Raw genomic sequence first — 7,809 nt, forward strand, 5'->3', positions numbered from 1 at the left:
TTCCCGATGCCAGCGCCTCTTATAAATCCCAAAAACCCCAGAACAGAACCTAGATCGGGAGTTCCGCCACCGTAAGCCTCTGTAGCCATGAAAAACCAATCGGGAGCCCGTTCCGGCACCCTACTGAAGGGGGAAACCATTAGTGGTGGCCAACTTCATCATCCCGGCGCTGTCCATGACGAGGAGGGAGTAGTTCACCCTCGGGGATGAGGGTATGTACCAGTAGCTATGTATTTGATCTCTCTCTCTCTCTCTCGTGTTCTTAATTTGGCACGGTCTTGATGTACCGCGAGCTTTGCTATTACAGTTGGATCTTATGATGTTTCTCCCCCTCTACCTTCTTGTAATGGATTGAGTTTTCCCTTTGAAGTTATCTTATCGGATTGAGTCTTTAAGGATTTGAGAACACTTGATGTATGTCTTGCATGTGCTTATCTGTGTTGACAATGGGATATTCACGTGATCCACTTGATGTATGTTTTTGTGATAAACTTGCGGGTTCTGTGACCTTGTGAACTTATGCATAGGGGTTGGCACACGTTTTCGTCTTGACTCTCCGGTAGAAACTTTGGGGTGCTCTTTGAAGCTATTTGTGTTGGTTTGAATAGATGAATCTGAGATTGTGTGATGCATGTCGTATAATCAAACCCGCGGATACTTGTGGTGACATTGGAGTATCTAGGTGACATTAGGGTTTTGATTGATGTGTGTCTTAAGGTGTTATTTTAGTAAGAACTCTAGGGCTGGTTGTGACACTTATAGGAATAGCCCAATAGACCGATCAGAAAGAATAAGTTTGAGGTTGTTTCGCACCCTACAATAATCTCTTCGTTTGTTCTCCGCTATTAGTGACTTTGGAGTGACTCTTTGTTGGATGTCGAGGGATTGTTATATAATCTAATTATGTTATCATTGTTGAAAGAACTTGCACTAGTGAAAGTATGAGCCCTAGGCCTTTTTTCCAAGCATTTCAATACCGTTTCCGCTCACTTTTGTTACTAGTTACCTTGCCATTTTTATATTTTCAGATTACAAAAACCTATATCTACCATCCATATTGCACTTGTATCACCATCTCTTCGCCGAACTAGTGCACCTACACAATTTACCATTGTATTGGGTGTGTTGGGGACACAAGAGACTCTTTGTTATTTGGTTGCAGGGTTGTTTGAGAGAGACCATCTTCATCCTACGCCTCTCACGGATTGATAAACCTTAGTTCATCCACTTGAGGTAAAATTGCTACTGTCCTACAAAACTCTGCGCTTGGAGGCCCAACATGAGTCTACAAGAAGAAGGTTGCGTAGTAGACATCAAGCTCTTTTCTGGCACCGTTGCCGGGGAGGCTAGGTAAGCGACACTCACACCCCGTCAACTAAGCTCTTTTCTGGCGCCGTTGCCAGGGAGGTGAGTGCTTGAAGGCATATCTTTAGATCTTGCAATCGAATATTTTAGTTTCTTGTTTTATCACTAGTTTAGTCTATGAAAGAAAACTAAAAAATGGAATTGAGGTTGCCTCATATCCTTCATCTTTTTAATGTCTTTCGTGAAAATGATGGAAAGGAAAATTGTGCTCAAGTGTTAGAAGAAGAAGTTAATTAATTTTTTGGCATAAAATATTTGAATGATGAGCATGATTGCAATGTCGTTAGTATGAATTCTTTGAATATCCATGATGCTAATGATATGCAAAGCCACAAGCTTGGGGATGCTATGTTTGATGAAAATGATATTTTTTGTCCCCCAAGTTATGTTGAGAAAATTTATTATGATGATAGCATGCCTCCTATTTATGATGATTATATTGATGAAAGTGGGTTTGGAAGAGTGTCAACTCTAGGTACTAATGATCCCACTATTTTGGAGGGTGTTGAATCTTTTCATAATATTGATAAATGTGGATTTGGAGAGGTCATGACTTTATTTAGTAATGATTCCACTATTTCGGAAGAGGTTCCAATTGATTATGAGAACAAAGTTGCTATCTATGATGATTATTGTGATGACAGGTATGCTATAAATAATAATGATAACCATGAAACTTGTCATCTTGTTATTTAATTTTCAATTGGATTATGCCTCACATGATAGTTATTCTGTTGAGTTTGCTCCCACTACTATGAAGGAGAAGAATTTTGCTTATGTGGAGAGTAGTAAAATTTATATGCTTGTGCATCATGAGAATAATGCTTTATGTGATGGTTATATTGTTGAATTCATTCATGATGCCACTGAAAATTATTATTTGGGAGGAATATATGCTTATAGGAGTTGCAATAATATCAAGTTTCCTCTCTATGTGTTGAAAATCTTGAAGTTGCTCTTGTTTTGCCTTCCTATGCAAGTTGATTCTTGTTCCCATAAGTTGTTTGCTCACAAAATCCCTATGCATAGGAAGTGGGTTAGACTTAAATGTGCTAGTCATATTCTTCATGATGCTCCCATTATGTTTCAACTCTTATCTTTTATGTGAGCATCATTGAAATCATCATGCCTAGCTAGAAAGGCATTAAAGAAAAGCGCTTGTTGGGAGACAACCCAACATTTAACCCAACTGTTTTTGAGTGTTCACATGATTAAGCTACTGTATTAATAATGTTTTATAGCTTTTGTTTCAATAAAGTGTCAAGTCAAGCCTTTGGGATAGTATGGATGATAGTTGACTTGATTCTGTGCAAAATCAGAAACTTTTGCTCCTAGTCCAAGAATTTTGAAAATTCACTCGAAAGTGATTTTGATATGAAGTTTTTACACAAGATTGATATACAAATGTTCTAGATTGTCCTAATTTTTTAAAAAAATTGGAGTTACAGAAGTATGATTTCAATTCAGATCTTTATAGACTGTTCTGTTTTTGACAGATTCTATTTTGGATGCATAGTTTGCTTGTTTTCTAGTTTCTATGGCTTATATTGCTTAATATAAATTGTAGAAATGATAGGGTACAGTACGCATCATGTGAGAAAAATTATGAATATTGTCTTGACAGTACCAAAGTGAATGATTTGTTTTATTATACTAACGGAGCTTACGAGTTTTCTGTTGAGTTTTGTGTTGTGAAGTTTTCAAGTTTTGGGTAAAGTTTTGATGGAGTATGGAATAAGGAGTGGCAAGAGCCTAAGCTTGGGGATGCCCAAGGCACCCCAAGGTAATATTCAAGGACAACCAAGCATCTAAGCTTGGGGATGCCCCGGATGGCATCCCCTCTTTCATCTTCGTTCATTGGTAACCTTACTTGGAGCTATATTTTTATTCACCACATGATATGTGTTTTGCTTGGAGCGTCATTTTATTTTATTAGGATCTACTTGCTGTTATTTAGATTAATGTTTTGCATCTCTTAGTTCAATAAAAAGGTCAAGTATAGCCATTACCATGCTTATTTTTCAAGTCTATATGTTGCTGTTTGAAAACCGAAAGTTATCTGTTATGTTTTGAATATTTGTGCATAGTCAGAACTTGATAAAATCTTGAAATTTTTACACAATGAATAACAACAAATTTTCTACAGTGTGGTAATTTGTTATAATTTTTGGAGTTAGGGAAGTATGATTTCTCTTGAATTCTTTATAGATTGTTCTGTTTAGGCAGATTGTTGCTGTGTTTGCACTGTTTGCATATGTTTGCTTGTTTAATGATTCTATTTGAGGATAAGGGTATTAAATATGCAGAGGCATTTAGTATGCAATGTCAAACTATAATTTTAGTGATTTTCTATAGTAGAGAATGATAAGGTTTTGCATGGATTTATACTAACTTATCTCACGAGTTCTTGTTGAGTTTTGTGTGCATGAAGTTTTTAAGATTTAGGGAAACCGTGATATCAAATTGCCATTTTATTCGCCCTCTTTTTTCCTTCACCGTTTTCTCGTCAGATCTTGTTGGCGTAGTCACGATGACTCAAGAAAACACCAAGTTGTGTGATTTTTCCAATACCGATAACAATGATTTTATTAGCACTCCAATTGCTCCTCCCGCCACTAGTGCTGAATCTTGTGATATTAATGCCGCTTTGTTGAATCTTGTTATGAAAGATCAGTTTTTGGGTACTCCGAATGAGGATGCCGCGTCCCATCTAAACACATTCGTACAATTATGCGATACGCAAAAGAAAAAAGATGTAGCAAATGATATTGTGAAGTTGAAATTATTTCCTTTCTCTTTGAGGGATCATGAAAAAAATTTGGTTTTCTTCTTTGCCTCGCAATAGTATCGATTCTTGAGATAAGTGCAAAGATTCTTTTATTACTAAGTATTTTCCGCCCGCGAAAATTATTTCCCTTGGGACTATAATCATGAATTTTAAGAAAATTGAGCATGAACATGTTTCACAATCTTGGGAAAGAATGAAGTTGATGCTAAGAAGTTGTCCTACTCATGGTTCAAATCTTTGGATGATCATTCAAAAAATTTATGCGGGATTGAACTTTGTTTCTAGAAATCTTTTAGATTCCGCCGCGGGTGGTACTTTTATGGAAATCACTTTGGGTGAAGCTACTAAATTGCTTGAAAATATTATGGCAAACTATTCACAATGGCATACTAAAAGAGCACCTCCTAGTAAAAAGTTAATTCAGTTAAAGAAATTAGTACGTTGAGTGAGAAGATGATGCTCTTATGAAATTGGTTGCCAATAAAAGTGCTCCTATTGATCTTAATGATGTGCCTTTGTCTACTTTGATTGAGCACACTAGTGATCCCGTAGATGTGAATTTTTCTCGCGAAACAATTTTAATAACAATGATGATAGAGGTAATTTAATCCTAGGCCTTTTCTTGAAAATTCCTCTAATAATTATGGTAATTCATATGGTAATTCTTCTTACAAGAATAATAGGAACACCTCTGATCTTCAGAATAATATTAAAGAATTTATTAGTGATCAAAAAGTTTTCAATACTACAATAGAAGAAAAGTTGAATAAGATTGATGATATGTCTAGAAGCATTGATAGACTTTCTTACGATGTAGAAAATCTCAAGTTGAATTTTTTTGTAACCAAGGTTGATGAATCAATTAAAGCTTTATATGATTCTATGGATGAAATTAAGAAAAGAACCACTATGCTTAGAGCTAAAAGGGAATTTTTAGAAAGAGCGTTTTCTAGTGATTGCTTTTATAAAAATGATGAAGATCTTAAAGTGATTGGTGTTTCTTCTATTGATTCCTTGGTTAGTAAAATTAAAATTGATGATAAAGGGACTGAAGAAGAGTCAACTTTAGTTAGAAGGTGTCCCAATAATTCGGTGGGTCAAAATCTTGATGAAAAAATTGATAAAAGTGGGTTTGAGAGGTCAAAACTTTAACTAATGATGTGCCCACTCTTTTGGATTACAAATACTTAATTATGATAATTTATCTTTGCTTGAATGTATTTCTTTGTTGCAATCCATGATAAATTTACCCCATGCTTATGAACAAAATAAAACTTTTAAACATATGGTAGATGCCATGATGAAAGCTTTGGAAGAAAATTTGGAGTTAGAGATTTCAATTCCTAGAAAATTGCATGATGAATGGGAACCTACTATCAAAGTCAAGATTAAAAATTATGAGTGTTTTGCTTTATGTGATTTTGGTGCTAGTGTTCCACAGTTCCAAAATCCTTATGTGATGTGCTTGGTCTTACCGATATTGAAGAATGTTTCCTTAATTTGCACTTGGCGGGTTCTACTATTAAAAAACCTTTGGGAAGAATCAATGATGTTCTTATTCTTGCAAATAGAAATTATGTGCCCATAGATTTTATTGTTCTTGATATTGATTGCAACCCGTCTTGTCCAATTATACTTGGTAGACCATTTTTACGTACTATTGGTGTCGTGATTGATATGAAAGAAGGCAATATTAAATTTCAATTTCCATTAAGAAAGGGTATGGAACACTTCCCTAGAACAAGAATTAAGGCACCATATAAATCAATCATGAGGGCATCCTATGGATCTAAAACTAAAGATGACAACACTTGAATATATGCATTATGCCTAGCTAGGGGCATAAAACAATAGCGCTTGTTGGGAGGCAACCCAACGAAATAAAATTTATTTTTTCCTTTTTATTTATGTTATTGAGTGTTTGCACAATTATGCCTTTGTTATGATTGTCTTTTTTATGTTTTAATTAGTGTTTGTGCCAAGAATAGCCTTTGGGATAGCTTTCGTGATAGTTGATTTGATCCTGTTGAGAAACAGAAACTTTTGCATCCAATAACAGAATTTTCTAATTCACAGAAGGGACGAAAAATTCTGAATCTTCTACACAAGGTTTATATACTAATTTCCTCCATTTTCCTAAATTTTCAGAATTTTTGGAGTTACAGAAGTATGAGAACAATTCGTATCTTTACACATTGTTCTGTTTTTGACAGATTCTGTTTTCTTTGCATTGTGTGCTTATTTTGATGAATCTATGGACCGTATTGGGGGGTATAAACCATGGTAAAGTTAGAATACAGTAGATATAATGCAATAAAAAAATTGAATGGGTTCGCTATAGTACTTAAAGTAAAGATTGGTTTTCTTATACTAACGGATCTCACGAAGGTTTTGTTAAGTTTTGTGTGATTGAAGTTTTGAAGTTTTGGGTGAGATCATGATGGATGAAGGAATAAGGAGCGAAAAGAGCCTATGCTTGGGAATGCCCCATGGCACCCCAAGTTAATATTCAAGAAGAACCAAGCAACTAAGCTTGGGGATGCCCTGGACGGCATCCCCTCTTTCTTCTAACGACCATCGGTATTTTACTTGGAGATATATTTTTATTCGTCACATGAGTTTTGCTTGGAGCGTCTTGTATTATATGAGTCTTTGCTTGCTTTCTTTCTATTTTGTCACAAGTATCCTTGCTAGATACACCTATTTGAGAGAGCCAAGATTATGCTATGGTTCGTTAGAATTGCTCTTCATGCTTCACTTAAATTTTCTGAGCTATGGAATTGCTCTAGTGCTTCACTTATATCTTTATGAGCACATCGTGCTTTAATTTTTTTGAAGAAATGCTATCGTGCTTCACTTAGATTTATTTGAGAGTGAGTAAATTTTTGAAAAAATTCTCTCATGCTTCACTTATATTATTTTGAGAGACGAAAATTTTTATGCTCATGTTCTTCACTTAGATTTGATTGAGCTTATCAAAAGCAATTGCAATACATGAAACTAGTACCAAAGTGATAGATATTCAAGAGGGATATAATTAAAACTTTCATGAAGATCATTGGACAAAATAAACTTGATTCTTTGTAATAGTTTTGAGATATGATGATAGTGATATGTGAGTCATGTTGGTGAGTAATTATGCGTTAGTAAAAATATTGGTGTTAAGATTTGTGATTCCCTATGCAAGCACGAAAGTCAATAGTTATGCAATGAAATTACATCCTACCTGTGGTGCATTATTTGGTGTTAGTTATGCTTAATGCTCACTTATGTGATTTTTCGTGTCTTGGTTGGTTGCTTCTCAATCTTTTTGCTAGCCTCCACTTGTACTAAGTAGAAATACTACTTGTGCATCAAACATCTTTAAAACTAGTTTTGCCATATGAGTCCACCATACCTACCTATATGTGGTATTTCCATGCCGTTCTAAGCAAATTTGTATGCGCCATCTCTAATTTTCAAAATAAATTTCCTTTTTGTGTGCTTGTACCGCTCATGAAGCGGCAGGGGGTGGCCAATATTTGCCATGCTAGATGTGTTATTCTCAATATGAGTGTTTATTCACTTGTCGTTGCATGAGAGTGCGGCGGTAATAGGGATGCCCAGTCTCGAAATGAAAAAGAAATTTACTTTATGTTGTCAAATAATAAATTCCT

Source organism: Aegilops tauschii, chromosome 7, assembly GCF_002575655.3.
Source record: "Aegilops tauschii subsp. strangulata cultivar AL8/78 chromosome 7, Aet v6.0, whole genome shotgun sequence".
Lineage (NCBI taxonomy): Eukaryota > Viridiplantae > Streptophyta > Magnoliopsida > Poales > Poaceae > Aegilops > Aegilops tauschii.